The sequence below is a fragment of the Bombina bombina genome, chromosome 3 (assembly GCF_027579735.1).
Source record: "Bombina bombina isolate aBomBom1 chromosome 3, aBomBom1.pri, whole genome shotgun sequence".
Classification (NCBI taxonomy): Eukaryota; Metazoa; Chordata; class Amphibia; order Anura; family Bombinatoridae; genus Bombina; species Bombina bombina.
Window position 1 is genome coordinate 514,450,767 of NC_069501.1, and position 18,869 is coordinate 514,469,635.

The window sequence follows — 18,869 nt, forward strand, 5'->3', positions numbered from 1 at the left end:
AAATCAAAAAAGAGATGGGGGAGCACCTCCTAGTGCAATAATGTAATATAAAATGGCACAAATGGACAAACGTGAAGATTGTATACTCACAAAGGGAGCAGCACCTATGTGCTGATTGAGGCAGGATGGGGAATCACAGTGACCCAGTTACACTGATCCTGCAGCAGGATGATGGTTACCAATATCTCCAAACAAACAATCAGGCATAGACTTCCATAAAAATAACAATTTATTTAAAAAAATTCAAGGGATGTGAATTGACAACACCCCAATATAAAAACAATTGTTTAAAAACAGTTGCAACTAGTTTCTCAGCTACAAAGGCTGTTTCCTCAGGCTACTTAGGTTCTCCCCCATCTCTTTTTTGATTTCTTGTTCAGATTCTACATTTGTTTCCATTGAAGCTCCATCATCCAATCGCTGGATCAGTGTAGCTGGGTCACTGTGATTCCCCAGCCTGCCCCAATCAGCACATAGGTGCTGCTTATTTTGTGAGTATTTTTCTTGCACAAATTCTATTTTTTGTTTATTATCTTGCAATATTGCACTAGGAGGCGCCCTCTTTTCTTTGTGATTAATTGGTACAGGTAGTGGTTGTGAAAAACCTGAAGGGAGTTGTTGTGAGTCCTTGTTAACTATACACACAGGACAAGATTGTAGATATGATTTTATATCTTTTTGCATGCCAGACCACAAGAACTGTCGTCTAATAAACTCTTGAGTCTTGTGTCTACCACCATGTCCTCCCAGAGGGCTGTCATGAAAATAATGTAGGACCTCAGGAACTATGGAGGAGGGTACTACCACCTTGCTGTCCTGATTCTGGAACTCTGGATGCTGATTGCTGAATAGTTTCTGAGGAACTAGGAATATCATCATGTATGTAAGTACTGCTCATAGCTCATAGAGAAAGTTTTGAACTGTCTTTTACCATTGAGTCTGTTTATTTATATATGATTAAATCTATGATTTACACTTCTATGCTACTATTAAAGGAACAATAAACACTAAATGCATTTTATGTACCTCCCTATAATCATGGGCTCTGCCATTAGGTTACACTGCAGGTATCTGAAGGAGAGTTACTGCACATGTGCAAACAGGTCAGCTCTGGCATATGGTGAACGATAGATTTCAACATGGCTACTCCCATGATTAGAGGGAGGCAAGGAATAATCTCAATACTATGCTTATAAAATATATGTAGTGTTTAATGTCCCTTTGATGCTATTGTATACCAAAACATGATCTTAATATTTTTATACTAGTATAAAATGTTTAACATTGTTAAAAACATTGTTGCCATGTAGTGCTCCAAATATATTTTGCTCCTGAGCAATCTATCTGGTTTGCAACAAAGGATACAAAGTGACTTAGTAAATTTGATATTAGAAATAAATGGGAATGTTTGCACACTGAATCATTGATGAAAGAATTTCAAGTCTTGTTTGTCTACTAATTATTTACTCTCATTTGGTTCATTCTGAAATATGTTTTATTTGATTATCTTCTGAGTCTGTCTTTTGCAAATTCCCTGTTTTGCATCATTGCTTTGACACTGATGTTATTATCAGCAGAGAGGGCATTCTACTAAGGTAATACGGCTGTTTTTTCATTTTCTCAAATGTTGGAAAATGTATATTTTCTTTATAGTGTTTATGAAATTTATTGAAAGCTTGGGTATAATTTAGTGTATTTGATATCAGCAGTGTGTCCTCATATTTGTAATCTATATTGCATGACCTATATTACTAGTCCTAGTTTATAAATGACACATAAAATATATAAATTTTAAGTATTGTGTTAGTTGATTAGGTCAGAACAGGGTATCATTCCTCTGCATTGGGATTTGCAAAAATTGTAATAAAAGAATGGTAAATGAGAAATAATACTGATATAATATTTTACATTTTGGTAGCACGAGACAAGACAAGATAGACTTTTAGAGCCAGATTACAAGTGAAGCGCAAATGTTTGCACGCAAGCGATATAGGGTTTTTGCGATTGCTTGCAGGTTAAATTGCACTCACGTTAGCACAATTGCGATTTACGCTAGAATGATTACTGCGTCCTCAGAGCTCTGTTTAACTGTTTTGCAAAACAAAAAAGTGTCACAAAACACATCAAAAATACCTTACAAAGTATAGTTACACTAAAAAAAGCAGACTCATAGGGATGCATACATACTGTATACAGTGGGTATTGAAAATAATCACCACCCCCCCTTGAAAATAATGACATTTAGTAGCTTTGCAGCCTGAAATAAAGACAGACACAGTTTTTGTTTATCCAGTTGTAATTACTCAGGGCAACTTATAACATCCAAGTGAAAGATATAACACCAATATGTCAGGCAAAAATAAAGACAATTCAAAAAGAGAAAGTTGCAAAAAGGATCACATCTTCCTAAAAATAATTGTAAACTCAATTAGGTGTAGCTTATCACCTTCTCAATGGCACACACAAAGCCATTTGACATTCAACTGTGTCAGCTATGGGCATATTGATTAGCTCAGCATGAAAAGATCTTTCCTGGAGCATCTCAGTCCCTGGTAGTGAAACTGAAGTAAAGAATCAACTATGGGTGGCAAGGCACTTTCAAAAGATCTCTGGGATAATGTTGTGGACAGGCACAAGTCCGGAGATCGATACAAGAAAATATCAAAGGCTTTATCAATGCCTAGAAGCACAGTGAAGTATATTTTTAAGAAATGGAAGGTATTTGGTACAACACAGAACCTCTCTGTATCAGGACGTCGCTCCAAACTGGATGAAAGAGCCAGGAGGAAACTGGTCAGAGAGGCTACCAAGAAGCCCACAGCAACTCTAAAGAATTTGCAGGAATTTATGACAAAGAGTGGTCATTGTGTGCATGTGACAACAATATCTCAAATTCTCCACAAATGTGGCTTGTATGGGAGGGTTGCAAGAAAAAAGCCACTCCTCAAGAAAGGCCACATGCAGTCATGACTGAGATTTGCCATAACACACCTAGGAGATTCTGAAGTCACATGGAAAAAAGTGTTATGGTCAGATGAGACTAAAATTGAATTATTTGGCCTCAACACCAAACGATATGTTTGGAGGCAATCCAATACAGCTCACCATCCAAATAACACCATGCCTCAGTAAAGCATGGAGGTGGTAATATCCTGTTATGGGGGTGTTTCTCTGCAGCAGGCACTGGAGCACTTGTCAGGATAGAAGGATAAATGGATTTGACAAAAAAATGTCAAATTCTTGAAGAAAATCTGGTGCCCGCTGCCAGGAAGTTGTCAATGTGTTGAAGGTTTACCTTCCAACATTACGATGACGCAAAGCACACAGCAAAAATGACCACACAGTGGTTGATGGAGAGAAAGGGGAATGTGCTTGCATGGCCTAGTCAGAGCCCAGACTTAAACCCCATTGAATATCTGTGGCATGACTTGAACACTGCAGTCCACAAACGGTCACCATCAAATGTAACGGAACTGGAGCATTTCTGCAAAGAAGAGTGGGCAAATATTGTACTGTCTAGATGTGCAAAGTTAGTAGAGACATATCCCAACAGACTAAAGGCTGTAATTAAAGCAAAAGGTGGTTCAACAAAATACTGACACAAGAGGGTGAACCTTTTTGCAACTCTGTTTTTGAATTGTCTTTATTTTTGCCTGACATGTTGGTGTTATATTTTTCACCTGGATGTTATAAGTTGCACTGAGTAAGTACAACTGGATAAATAAAAACTGTGTCTGTCTTTATTGCAGGCTGCAAAGCAACAAAATGTGATTATTTTCAAGGGGGGTGATTCTTTCTAATACCTATGGTACATGTCTGAAGATGGATATGTGTAAGTGTGTGTGTATATATATATATATATATATATATATATATATATATATTAGGGCTGTGCGATTAATAGTGATTTTTTCAAATCGCAGAGTATGCAATTTTGTTTTACTATAGGAGGCAGAGTCCTCCAGGCTTGATGTTGACGGAACCTGGGGAGAACATCATGCCAACGATATGTACCTATAAGTGACTGTAGTTGTCAGTTTTGGGCTACATGGACCACCCTGTTTTTTAACACCGCTCTTAGAGAAAAAAAGGAAAAGATCCTTGTACCTCTACTTGCCTTATAATTGAAGAAAATGTAAGTACTTGTCACTTCAGTGGAATTAAAAGATACTCTTGCCCTTGGAAAACACATGCAAAACGTTTGGTTTCCTTTGTAAGTGACCATAAATAATGTTTTGTTGAACCTAGTTATTAACTGTGCAGAAAATAGCAAGGCATTGTTTCTGAGCAAATTACTAAAAAAACAGCCCATCTAATTGGGCTATTTAGATTTTTTCCCCTCTGCTCTCTTGCAAAGACTTCTCAACAAAGCTATGTTAGGCTAAAAGGATAGGATATAGCCATTTTAGTCAAAGTATTAATAAACTAATCAAGGTAAGAAAAACACTCTTTATGTGTCCCTGTTATGAATGAAGTCTACACTTTCCTATATGTAAAATCCAGTGTCCTAAGGCCCTGTTCACCTCATAACCATAGAGTAAACTAGAACAAGGAAGAAGCTATTTTGTTGCCTACAGGCTACACAGTATACACACACACTGTGTGTAACTGAAGGCAATAAAATAGCAGAGGAGGTGGGTGGTATCACACTCAACTCCACTTCTCTTCTTCTAAGATCTTCTTGCGGTGTGCTAACAGACAGGAAGGTGGGCGGCTGGTCAAAAAATGTCACGTGACCTGCAAAAATCTGGTCATATGACTGCCGACCTTGTCAAAATAAAAAATATATTTTAAATCCTGGGCACATATTCAGTGCAACAGAGAAGTGCTGCCCCCAAAAATTTGCAGGCCTAGGCACCGGCCTTGTTGGCCTATGCATTAATACGCCCTTGCTCCAGATACGCTCCCTCCCATTCCCTTCCCTCTGCTCATGACCTCCTCCTCTCCTCCTCTCTTGTTACCTCCTCCCACTCCCTCTTACAGGATTACTCCAGACTGGCTCCCATCTTGTGGAACTCTCTGCCTCGCTCCACAAGACTCTCCAATAGTTTTAAAAACTTCAAGCGCTCCCTAAAGACTCTACTGTTCAGGGATGCATACAACCTACACTAACCTTTCTTTACACCAGTTCCTCTCCTCCATTGCTATCCCCTTGAACCCCCTTATCATGTAAGCCTAAGAGCCATGCTGTTTGTAGATCACCTTCTTTAGAGCTGACTACAACAGTGCGACTCTTGGCAGGGCACTCTACCCGTATGATCTCCATAAATGTTTCCTTGTATTCCGCCTATGTTTATAGCGCTGCGGAATCTGTTAGCGCTCTACAAATAACCGATAATAATAATAAACAAGTAATTGGCATGTCTACATTTTCCGTATTATTTCTCTAGGAACCAACCTTTTGCCTGGTTATGCTGCGTTCCCTATGGCCTGCAGAGTGAGATCAATCACTCACACCATCTGACAAGAATGTGATGGCATTAAATGTTATTTAAGTGTAATCACTGTGTGCACCATTTCAGACATCAAGCCAAAGGGATAATATTCCAGCGTCTTAATGTTAAAATACAGTTTAATGCATTTTTTATTGAGAAATGTATGTTTAACAGTTATTTTTTAAAAATCACGATTAAAATCGCAATGGCGATATTTCATGACCAAAATTGCCATAATATTTTTTTCCCATATCGCATATATATACATACGGAGATAATTGCGCTCACAGGAACAAACAACCAGCTCAATACCATTGTTAGCCTGTTCTATGGTGATTTACCACCTGGGTGCAACTTCTTTTAGCCCAGTAATGCTTTTCACAGAGTAGAACTTTCCTGTAGTATATCAGTCTGATCCCGTCTATTACGGTCAGTCCAGCACCGAAATACCAGGCAATTCCTCTCTGAACAAGGAACACAGCAACCCCAGATGATCAGCTACACCTCACTGACGAGGCCCAATGAAGGCCGAAACAATCGTCTGGGGTTGCTTTACACAAATATAGACATATATATATATAAGTGCATTGGAGTTGGTGGGAGCTAACCCATATATATGGGGATGGTTGACTCCACAGGGGAAGTATTGTGATGTACAAGACGTACATTGATTACCTCCTTTTTATCTGGAAGGGTACATCCCAGGAGAGTCAGGATTTTGTAAATACTTTAAAGGAGAACATAGTAGGCTTAAGCTTTACTAGTATCAGAGACAAATTGGATATTGAATACCTTGACCTCATCTTTTCAGGAGAGGGACAGAAGGTTTTGACTAAAAGTCATTGAAAACCAATATCAGGTAATAGTACTCTTTTTTTTTTTTCTTCTTTTTTTCAATTTTTAAAATTCTAGCTTTAGCTTTCAACAATACAAATTCCATAAATACAGATTTTCGTGTCAACATTTATGAATTATATGGAAATTCAATATATTAATAGCACTTTATGCACTAATCTCTAATCTTAAGCCTGACATTGCCTAAGGGGCTTTCCTTTGTTAACAAGGGGAGTGCAACGCAACAGCAACAGAGCAAAACAAGCAAACAAAAAAAGAAAAAAAAAGAAAATTAATTCTGCCCACCCTCCAGACCCCCCCTCCCATCCCCAAAGGTGGTTTCTCTAGTTGTTTCGGATCTTTATAATCCGGTTAATCTGTTTTATTTATTCTTCACCCATAGATTCAATAAAGATCCCCCATAAATTAATGTATCTATCGGTTTTGTTTAGACTAAACCTCTTGTGGTCATATGCTTCCAATATTGCATCTCTCATCAGTGCCTTTTTAAGCTGACTGACATTTGGGGGTTTGTTATTAATCCAGTTTTTAAAGATCAGTGCTCTCGTTTTCAAGATCACTACTTGTACAAACCTAGTGTTCTTTCCCCAAGGTGGCGATTTGGTAAGAAATATTATATTTACAGCTGATATTAAAATCTTTGTTTTAAAGATGCAGGTTAGCCAGTATCCTACCCTTGACCATAATTGTAACCGTTTAGGGCATTCATATATCATGTGAAGTAAATCCGGGTTATATTTAGAGCATTTTATACATTTATTCTCTAATTCTTTATTCCATTTCTGAACCCTTTTAGGGGTTAAATAGTCTTGATGCATAAGCCTAAAGTGTGATTATCTCATTGCCATTGATCTATCCAATTTATGTATATTCCCCAGCCTGTTTTGTATGATTTTATCTTCCCTACAAATAGGTAGGTTGCCTTCCCATTTACTATATAATTCCTATACCTGTCTTTTCTCAAATGTGGATAGAAGTATCTCATAAATGACTGATAGTGATCTCAGCTTAATTTTAGGGTGGTCTAGAAGTGGATGTTTTTGGAAAAATAAATCTGGATCATCTTGAATAACTAATTTTAAGTAGTGTTTCGCTTGCGTAAAAAGGAAACTATCTTTGCTTGGAACTTGGTATAGTTCTTGAATTTCCTCAAATTTAAAAAATTGTTTGGTTCTCCAGTTACAAAGATGTCCTAAGTTAGTTAGCTTAAGTTCTCTCCATCGCTGAAATGCTTTATAGTTTAAGCCTGGTGGGAAATGAATATTCCCTACTAGAGGTAGCCATTTAGAGTTTATAGTTTTTACTGATAGCAGTCTCATAGAGGCTCCCCATGCCTTAAGAATATCTTTCAGCATAGGATGTTGATATATTTTCTTCCCTCGTTCTTTATTTGGTGCGTATAGAACAAATTCCAGTGCGAGAGGTTTACACAATTTTTCGTCTAGGGAGCATTTTGTGTATTTATTAGAATGAAATATCCAATCTAGCGGGAATCATATTAAAGTAGCATAGTTATAGAGTAATAAATTAGGTAGTGCTAAACCCCCTCTAGTATAGGGAAGATAGAGTTTACTTTACTTGATCGTATGCAAAAAGGCGGATTGCTGTCCGCCGCCTCAGAGGTGGTGGACGAGCTAAGGAGCATCGGTCTTAAGACAGCTGCTTAACTCCTGTTTCCTAAATACGGGGCCATATGGGGCTAAATAAATCGGCCCCTTGGACTCCAATATTAAGACAGTCACTGGTGGGAAAGGAGCTTTTCTTCCTCTATTGAATTCCCCTGTATGGGGGAACACGTTAATGTGGTCGCGGTATTCAAATTCAGCTTTCTGCACGCATTGGGTTAGCGTGCAAGCGAAATATTTTTACTTACAGCTAAGTAATGCAAAAAAATATTTCTTCTAGCAGAGTAAACGCACTAGCGCAAACTACCGCTCCACTCGTAATCTAGCCCTTTGTGGGTGTATTGGGGGCAAGGTTCTCTGATTTTGTGTTTAAATACTTATTTGCCTGCCACATTAATTTATTTTTGGTGGTTTATAGTTTATGCCTTTTTTCACATGATAGCGCATACTGGTTCTGTCCCCACTACTTTAAAGTGCCAGTAAACCCAAAAAATAATGTTATATAATTCTGCACATAGTGCAGAATTATATAACATTATATTAGCGTTAGCTTTATAAAACCTAATATTCCCTGTGAATTTTTATAAAAAATGACTATTTTTCAGACCCGCTCTCTGTGCTCTTCTGAACGGGTCTGTTTTTATCACAGAGCACATCTGGCCGCGCCATTACACTCAGTTCAGCTCGCTCCCACTGTCAGACAGAGCAGGAGCGAGCTGCACTGAGTATAATGGCGTGGTCGGGCCGGGCTGTGACTAGACAGCTGGCCAGATGCGCTCTGTGATAAAAACAGACCCGCTCAAAAGAGCACAGAGAGTGGGTCTGAAAAATAGTCATTTTTTAATAAAAATGCACAGGGAATATTAGGTTTTATAAAGCTAACGCTAATATAATGTTATATAATTCTGCACTATGTGCAGAATTATATAACATTATTTTTTAGGTTTACTGGCCCTTTAAGTATTGGTTTCTTGAAAGCCAGATTTACTGAACACTTTCCTACTAATATTAAGTGTGTTTTTTGAAAGCTTATGGATATAATATCCCCTGCTCAGCTTTGCAATTCTTTTATGGATCATTTAATGCATTATAATCAGACCAATGCTGCTCTTGCTTCTAAGGGTATCTGTCTTCCCTCTGTTTGTTCTATACAGGGCAGTTCTTCAGATTTTGCTCCAGTATTTAAGGATTTTGTGTGATCACCTGTTTCTGAAATGTTGGCGGCTATGCCTTCTCAAAGTAAGCTTAAAATGTTTGTTTATGTTAATCTATCCTCTAGCCTATCTGATTTAAACAGGCCTGGGTATGCTAAACTGAATGTTTCACATTTTGGTTCCTCTAATTTGTCTTCAGAGGGTGAGGTATTTTCAGATAATGAGTCAGTCTCTGATCAATATACAGAATCTTTTCTGTTTAATCTTGAGCATTTTCATTCACTCTTGGGAGAAGTTTTATGTACTTTGGCAGTTCAAGACCCTAAGATTCCTGAGGAAACGTCTGTTAAGCAATTGGATTTGATTTTCTAACCTAATGCTAAGTCACCAGAGGTTTTTCTGGTCCAGATGCTATTTCTGAATTTATTTCTAAAGAGTGGTCTAAGCCTGGTATTCCTATTTAATCCATCTTTAAAATTTAAAAAGATGTTTCCATTACCTAATTCTTTCATAGAGCTTTGGGAAACTATTCCTAAGGTGGATGGGGCTAATTCTACTTTGGCTAAATGTACTACTATTCAAAGACCCTATGGATGGGAAGTTAGAGTCCATTCATAGGAAGACTTTTCAGCAATCAGGTTTCCTTTTTAAGCCAGCGATTAGTATTATTTGTATTGCTGCAGCCTCTTCTCTTTGGTGTTATAGTTTATCTGAGCAGTTTTGTGATGGATCTGCTGGAGAAGAGTTTCTGGGGCCGATTTAACATTGTGTGGGCGGACATTATCCACCGTAGCAGATCATGTACTCCGCACATCGATAAATGCAGACAACATACACTGTCAGCATTTATCATTGCACAAGCATTTCTTTTGAAATGCTTGTGCAATAACGCCCCCTGCACATTCACAGCTGCTAGAAGGGGGTGTCAATCATCCCAATCGTATCTGATCAGGATGATTGCTGTCAGACACCTCAGAAGTAGCGGACTAGTTAAGGTCTTAAGACCGCTGCTTCTTAACTCTTGTTTCTGGTGAGCCTAAAGGCTCGTGCAGAAACTGCAGCATACAGGGCATGATAAATCGTTCCCTCTGAATCAATTAAAAGTTTTGAGGTCGGCTAATGCTTTTGTTTGCGATGCTGTTGTTGATGTTATTAAGATTTATGCTAAGAATAGGACATTAGCAGTCCTGACCAGGAGGGCCTTGTGGTTGAAATCATGGTGAGTTGACATGGTTTCTAAACCTAGGCTTTTGTGTCTTCCTTTCAGGGTAAAATTTTGTTCAGACCGGAGGTAAAGGAGCTTTCCTCCCTCAGGTCAAGAAGTCTAAGGATAAGATCAGGGCTTCTGTTTTCTTTCCTTTCATAAATCTAGGAACAAAAAGGTCTGCCTTTTCATCAGTACCTCAAATCTCTTAACTTGATAAATTGGAGAGTGAATGCTTAGTTTTAAAACAGAGAGGTTTTTCTGATTCTGTTATTTAGACTTTGATTCAGACACATTAACCTGTGACAAGTAAGATGTATAATAAGCTTTGGAAGGCCTTCATTTCCTAATGTGTGAAACATGTTTTTAGCTGGCATTCTTTAAGAATTCCTAGGATGGTTTAGATAAAGGGTTTATCGGCCAGATTTTTAAAGGGCCAGATATCTGTCCTTTCAGTCTTGTTTCACAAGAAGATTTCTAAGGTTCCTGACATTCAGAGTTTTGTTCAATATTTGGTCAGGATCAAGCCAGTGATTAAACCAATTTCCCCTCCTTGGAACTTTAATTTGGTTTTAAGAGTCTTGCTGGTTTCTCCTATTTAAACCAATGAATCATTTGGCTATTCATCTTTTGTCTTGGGAGGTTCTGTTTCTTTTGGCAATTTCTTCTCCTACAAGAGTTTCTGAATTATATGCTCTTTCCTGGTCTTCCTTACATACCTTTACTAAATTCTACCATTTTGATGTTTTTGCTTCTTCTGAAGCATATTTTGAAAGCAAAGTAATTCAGACAGTTGTTTCTGGTTATTAAGTAATATTACAGTATTATTATATAAATTTTAAAATCAGAAATGAGTGAAAGAAATTATTTAGTCCTGCCCTCATTACTCGTGGACCCCACAGCTTTTTTGTTCTCATGGACTCTCACCACATTTATGAAAGTAAATATAATTTATTCTTACTCGATAGATTCATTTGTTTCAAGATGGTTAGAGTCTACAAGACTTGCCTATTTTTTTTTCTTGCTCTTAATTTTCACTGTAAGAGCAATCAAATTGTGGAACTCAAAATGCCAATACCTTAGGTACATTTAAAAATGGTTTAGGTACATTTCTGTCTAGAAACAGAATTCATGGATATGATTGCTTTGCTTGAGCTAAATGGGTCACCTTTTTAAAGGGATTAATTTAAGCTCAACTGGTGCTTTTTGCAAGTATATATAATTGTATAAGTGGAACTTGATGGACCTTTTTTCAACCTCATTTACTATGTTACTATGTTATTCTTCTTTTTCTTGCTTGACTATACGTCAGACTAGTTTACCTGTGAGGTGGAAGGGTTTGTAAGTGCTCTTGGAGTTTTGGGAATCTTTGCCTCCTCCTAGTGGCCAGGAGTAATGGCTTGTGGACTCTCACCACCATGAAACAAATGCATTTATTAGGTAAGCATAAATTATATTTTATTCCCATGCTATTTGCTATTCAGTGGTATACTATTGTTGAAAAAAATCTTAAAAATAAGGATCAACATTGTTGTCCTAAAAACTAAGATTCAATATAAGTGATGATAAATTTACAAAAGCTAACCACTTGTACTCTAAAATAATGAAATATTATTGTTGTTTGCTTAAATAATTTACTTTTAGATGATATGCTATTTTGTTGTCGGCACTTAGCATAAATTAGTTATTGAAATCCGCTTTACTTATGGTGAGTGTTTGCACATAATTATACTAGTACTTTTGAGGATGATTTGTTCCTTTCATATCTTTGAAAGGAGTAACGTCATAATAAAATTGATACAATTTATTAAATCCGGAGAGAATACTGATTCTAATATTATTTCATAATATTGGCTCCTTTACACATGTGGTTGGTTATAAATTCGAGTTGCTTCTACTGTTTGTAGCTTGCTTGTGTGTGTGTGAATATAAATATTGGAAAACCTACAGATCCTTAAAATAAATTCATATCTAAGCACAAATGATTGATGTTGAATCAAAACACATGAAAAACAGTGTGTAGATAGACATCACTCAAATTCAGAATTAGTCCAATTAAGTAGTATTCAGTAAATATGCACATTATTTTGCTGAAAATGTCAGCATTCAGCTCATTTTGGAGTAAAAGTGCACCACATAAATATCTGTGCATCACATAAATATCCACTTTAGGGCCCCGATATTCAAAATAACGACAACGTGGGCTGAACCTTGTTGCGCGAATAAGTGGCAATGTGTTTCCCATAGGATATAATGGGGATCGCAACTTCAGCTTAAGTCCACCGACTATCTTTAAAGCTTATTGTTGTTCGCAAGAATAAAAAAGTTTTATGTATAGTAACACTTCAGATTATGCATATGTATATTCAGTTTCACTGTAGATTCACTAGATGAGAAATATCGCCACTTAAATCTAGGTGAGACGGATATGGCTGAAAAGGGATATCTAAGATGGAGGACAGTGCTTTGAATATTAGAAACCCACAGGACACCCAGTATAGATATATATTATTATAGAGCATGTTTTCTACAGTGCAATTGCAATATTATAGAATATAAATATTACAAAAACAAAAACTATATACTCATTAAACAATGTACTGTATATACATCTATCATATACCCACAACCCCCCAGCTCCTACAGGTGTTATATGTTTACTTCACTGTTGTATTGTATGAACAGGGGTTTCTGTTGACACTTGTAAATTATTTTGTCATGCAATTTACATGTAAATAAACCGATTATTTACATTCAACCTTCGATGTAGGTGGCAATGCTGCTTTGAATTTATATATCGCCCGTATCAGAGCAGCATTGCCACCCACTTGGGATGCCTTTCAACGATGCTGCCTTTAAACAGTACTGTCTGCCCTTTGGAATATTTTGCTGGCTTTCTCAACATGGTGACAGGTCCCTTTTGAATATCTCGCCACCTTGTGGCACTGTCGATCATCAGGCCCCAAGAGAACTATAATGTTTTTATGAGCCTTTCCGCTTTACAGATTAATGAACTGCTTAAAACCAACAAAAGTTCTTCATAGCAAAACCCTGTCAATATAAGGGATTTGAATAAGTATTGAATGTCTGTTAAAGGTATACTACTGATTCTAATAGCATATATAATCCACGTGTAATCCTACGATATAAACCTACAATATAAAGCCGCAATCCTTTATATGACACTTAGTTTTTTTCTGTCTCCAGCGGAAGCCAATTTGTTTATCCCACAACCAATCTAGTAGGCACAAATCAATCACAACTATATTTGATTGATGGACACATCATGCAACAAATGGAGGCAGAGGAAAAGCCCATATATATGACCAATAAAGATACAAAATAGATTGTAACAAAAAAAGAAAACATTTTCTTATTTATATATGTTGACATGTATGGCGTAAATTTGGATATTTAGCATATCCCATTCAACAATAGACATACAGATCAAAATGTGTATAACTTGTACTAATCACCAAGTACTGCTGATTTTGAGCCCATCATGCAGATCAAACAAATATAGTAGAATAGATATATAAATACTTGATACCCTCCCCCGGTAAACCGGGATAAGCAGGTCAACACCAACTGCTGCATGCTTATTGTCTCATCCTCACTCACAGACTGCATATATTACAATCCTACAAAGCCGGTAACGGAACAACAGTATTGTTTATAACCTGGGACCTGAAAGATCTCATAGAGGGCCCTGTAATGGTGGCGCTAGAAGAATAGGAGGATTGTATACAGTCGGCTCTAGATTTCCACTTTCAGGAGCTAAAACGGAGCCTACAGAGTATATTGGATCCCCTACTTCAGGAACTAGCAAAGAAGGACAAGCCTATTAAGCTGACCCCCTTGGCATCTGAAGATGGAAATCGGTTGATTAAAGATGAGCCTACCCTATTTAATGCTACGAAACAGAGCATTTATCCTAACCCGACATGGAATAGTTACCTTCCGCTAGAACAAGCAGAGAATCCTTATGGCGCAATTTACACTGCAGAGCATGGAAGACACTCTGGCCATATCCTAAACGGAACATACCTGAAATGTCACGGACACAACAGGAAGAACTGCAACAGATTCAGAGGGACCTTTCAATATAGAGATCTTATCGCTCAAGACAGTGATATTCAGAGATACCAGCTGACTTCAAGCTGCTGTTACTTATGAACTGCATCAACTGAGGTTACTTCCACAGGGTAATAAACTTATATTAGCGTATGTTACTGCTAAGAGACTGCAGAAGTTGCCAATGGCCCCTAACACTTTACGAGCAGGAGTGGGTTAAAAATAAGCTTCCACATCTTGAGTATAGAAAACTGTTATAATAAGTTTGTATACAAGTTCATGTTTGGGCACCTCTGTTATTCGGTTCATGTGGTTTTATAATTCTTTATAACATACTTAATATATTACACGCCTAGTGGTTTTATACATATCTGCTAATAACCATGTGGCTATACCGATAGGCTCCCCATAAGGAGGACATATACCTTTATACCACTTGTCACATAACTGACTTTCTGAAATACATCACGTAGTTCACATTTTCAGGATCCTCCTATCACACTTAGATATGCTTACGTGTCTGATATCGACAGATACGACAATAGTTAGACTACCTTTCAACTTCAATGTTGGATGTATATGTCATTGCTTAATATGTATTACCTATAGACCAAAATGGTTTGGTAAACTATGTATAGCCCAGCTTTCTGCATCCTATACCCTGTCCTTATTCTCTTAATTATACCCTGCAGAGTTATACAGAACTATATCATCCAAAGATTCAGCTGACCTTTCCTCTTTTTTGTCTTATAAAGTTCACCTTTAAAATATACCAAAGTGCTATAGTAATTTTACATATGACTGATGACGGTACTTAGTGGCATCTGACTAGCCTATATCATACTCCCTCATGTTTGCGGGGCACTGCCGGCGGCTGAAGCGGTTCTCAGTGAACATGTATTAAATCACAAGTAAACTTCACTATTAGACAAATTATAGAGGCCCATGTTAGTTGAGTATGTAACATAAAGCAGAATACCCCTTAGATTAATTACTGGGGCTACCTACTCATATTTACCTCCACTCTTGGGTATTAGTAACTCATTAATAAGCTATCTAGAAGAAACAAGGTCCCAGCAAGTAGTATTCATGACTATCATGCATTAGTGCTATGAATTCATGTTCCCCTTGAGGTCAATATTCCCAAGGCTATATAATATTATAAGGTCTGACAGTGATCAATGTAATTCGTATGCTAACATATTTCCATCCTAATTGATTATCACCTGCATACTATTTTGCTCAGTGGCATAAACTATCCTTCTCTTGTTTATCATACGACAATGCATAAGTGCTTATTTTTTCATATTCTAATACTTAGAAATTAGTATACTCTATATTAACACTACTTGCTAATATAGGTCTCTTAGTATTATCAGTTGCCATGCTCTTTATTTACTATTTCTTCACTATTAAGCTTCAGATACTAGTGTACATACTGTATTTCATCAGTGGTCCAAGAGTGACCGTCTATATCATTTGAGACCCTCCCCTGTGTCATATCTCCCTCTCTGGGTACAAGAATGACCCTGTTTAGTTTGGGAGGTTTTACATCCCCACATAAAATGAGATTCCATATTAATCTGTCCATTTACACTCCTAATATTGAAAAATTTAGATGGTTAGTTGATCTTTTTGAGTTTGATGAAAATATTTATTTTTACAAATATATTTACCAAATATTTTCTAAGCTACTAATATCAGAGATATCTACAGTACACTAGCCAACCTCTACTTATGTTATGCACCTCTTTACAAACAATGTGCAAGTGTATAGTTATTATTTATGTTTGTTTACAAAGATACTATATAAGTGGCTAACTCTCTAAATCAGCCTATACACAATATTTTCATTCACTTTTAGTGTTATGCTCGCTATATACATCAGGATCTCACACTGGTATATATAGTATATTTTCAGATGATAAGCACATCTTGTTTATCAAAAACACATACGGCTAGATTACAAGTTTTGCGTTATGAGTTAAAAAGCAGCGTTATGGCTCTTTTTCACTACCGCTGGTATTACGAGTTTTGCAGGTAAAGCTGTCCCGCACACTTTTTTGGCCTTAACGCAACATAATTACCGCAGCTTTCAAAAAGTCCTTTTTTCAATGGGACTTCCATAGCGCCGGTATTACAAGTTTGCCTGTCCGGCCAAAAAGTGAGTGGTACCACCAATACCGAGATTCATACTGTAAACTGAAAGTCAGTAGTTATGGGTTTTATGCTACAAAGCTGTAGCATAAAACTCATAACTAAAGTGCTAAAAACTACACTAAACACCCATAAACTACCTATTAACCCCTAAACCGAGGCCCTCCCGCATCGCAAACACTAAAATAAAATAATTAACCCCTAATCTGCCGCTCCCGACATCGCCACCACTATAATAAACATATTAACCCCTAAACCGCCACACTCCCACATCACAAACACTAGTTAAATATTATTAACCCCTAATCTGCTTTCCCTAACATCGACGCAACCTACATTACTGTTATTAACCCCTAATCTGCTGCCTCCAAAATCGCTGCCACTATACTAAAGTTATTAACCCCTAACCCTAAGTCTAACTCTAACCTTAACACCCACTAACTTTAACATAATTAAAATAAATCTAAATAAATATTACAATTAATACCTAAATAATTCCTATTTAAAACTAAATACTTACCTATAAAATAAAACCTAAGCTAGCTACAATATAACTAATAGTTACATTGTATCTAGCTTAGGTTTTATTTTTATTTCACAGGTAAGTTTGTATTTATTTTAACTAGGTAGACTAGTTACTAAATAGTTATTAACTATTTATTAGCTACCTAGCTAAAATAAAAACAAATTTACCTGTAAAATAAAACCTAACCTCTTTCAGGCTTGCTGTATTGATTATCTGTTAAAGTAACATTGTCTGTTTAAGTATAATAGCTAACCAAGCTATTTTATAAATTATTTGCTTTGCAAGGGTTGCATTTTTAATTTAAAAAAAGGAAATAACTAAATAACTTTATTTCTAGCATTCCATTTTTTTTTTTTTTTTTTTCTGTCTGTGTGGGTAATTAGGGGTGGGATTATTTTCACCTGTGTGTGCCTTGCAAGCCTATAAATTTAGCACATTTACTCTGTGAGCTTGCTCTTTCAGGCTTGCTGTATTGATTATCTGTTAAAGTAACATTGTCTGTTTAAGTATAATAGTTAGCTAACCAAGGTAGTTAGGCAAACAAGGTTTTGGAGTAACCAAGGGGAAATATATTTATTTTATACTTTTAAGTTAAACCTTTTATTAAGAATGTGTGAGAATCTCATTCAGTGTACAGCTTGCAACATGTTTGCATCACTGGAGCAGCCGCTTCTGGGATTATATGTTTGTGGCAAGTGCGAGCATATTGTCTCTTTAGAAACTCGTATTGGGGATCTGGAGGAACGAATTGCAACACTACATGAAATTCAGACACTTGAAAGGGAAATGGATAGGACTGAGCTGGTTGTTAATGGTTCCAGCAGTGGGAATGGGGAGGATTCAGATGAGGAGACTCCAGGATGTAGCCAGTGGCGGATCCAGAGCCTGGTCTCGGGAGGGGCACTTCCAGATTTTTTTGTGGTGGCAGACAGAAAATAATGAGTGCTTATAGAACAGACTATTTTATTTAACCTATCGTACAGCTCTAACCTTATTTAAAAACAGTCACATTTGTCTTTCCAAATTATGGATTTAAAAAATTAGAAACAGGTGACATTTAACCACATATAACTTTATTATTTAACAGTTTTGTAGACTTTTTTTATCAGGAGTTTGTATACTGATTATAGAACAGAATATTCACAGACAAAATCGTAACAAACCATACACAATTATGTGCAAAAAGGTAGAAATATACTGAGAACAGTGTCACTTTCCAAACACTAAAAGCAACAGACACATAACATTTTTAAATTAAATAACAAATTACAGAATTAGCTCAAGTCTTCGTTTTCCTTGCTTTGCAAACAGCTCAATGATTCGGTCAGTATTCACAGGAACATCTCTGTGAATGTAAAGCAAACTCAAACCATTTAATCTGTCTTCTGACATTCGTGACCGAAGCCATGTTTTAACACGACGGAGGGTTGAGAATGATCTCTCTGCAGAGGCCACACTTACAGGTAGAGTTGCCAAGACCAGAAGTAAACTTCTGATGGTTGGAAAGAGGTCCTGGTCACACACATCTAAAACTTCAAGGACTGTTTGTGGAATTTCCTTTTTTGGGGATAACTCGCTTTTCCACTTTGTGAGCCAGAGACAAATTTCTCCCTGAAGTAATGTCTCCACTATCCTCTGGCTACCATCAGCTAGAAGAGGGTGGAAACGGTTTGATAATGAGTGGATAGCAACAGGATCCATGGTTTCCATTTTGTTTTTTACAAGTACTGGTGGCATCAATATTTGAATCTGGAAACACTGCATCGAGTTTTCTGGCAAACGAGCTTTTAAATCGTTAATAATGTTATCCAGCAAAGGAATATACAAAGATTTCCTGTA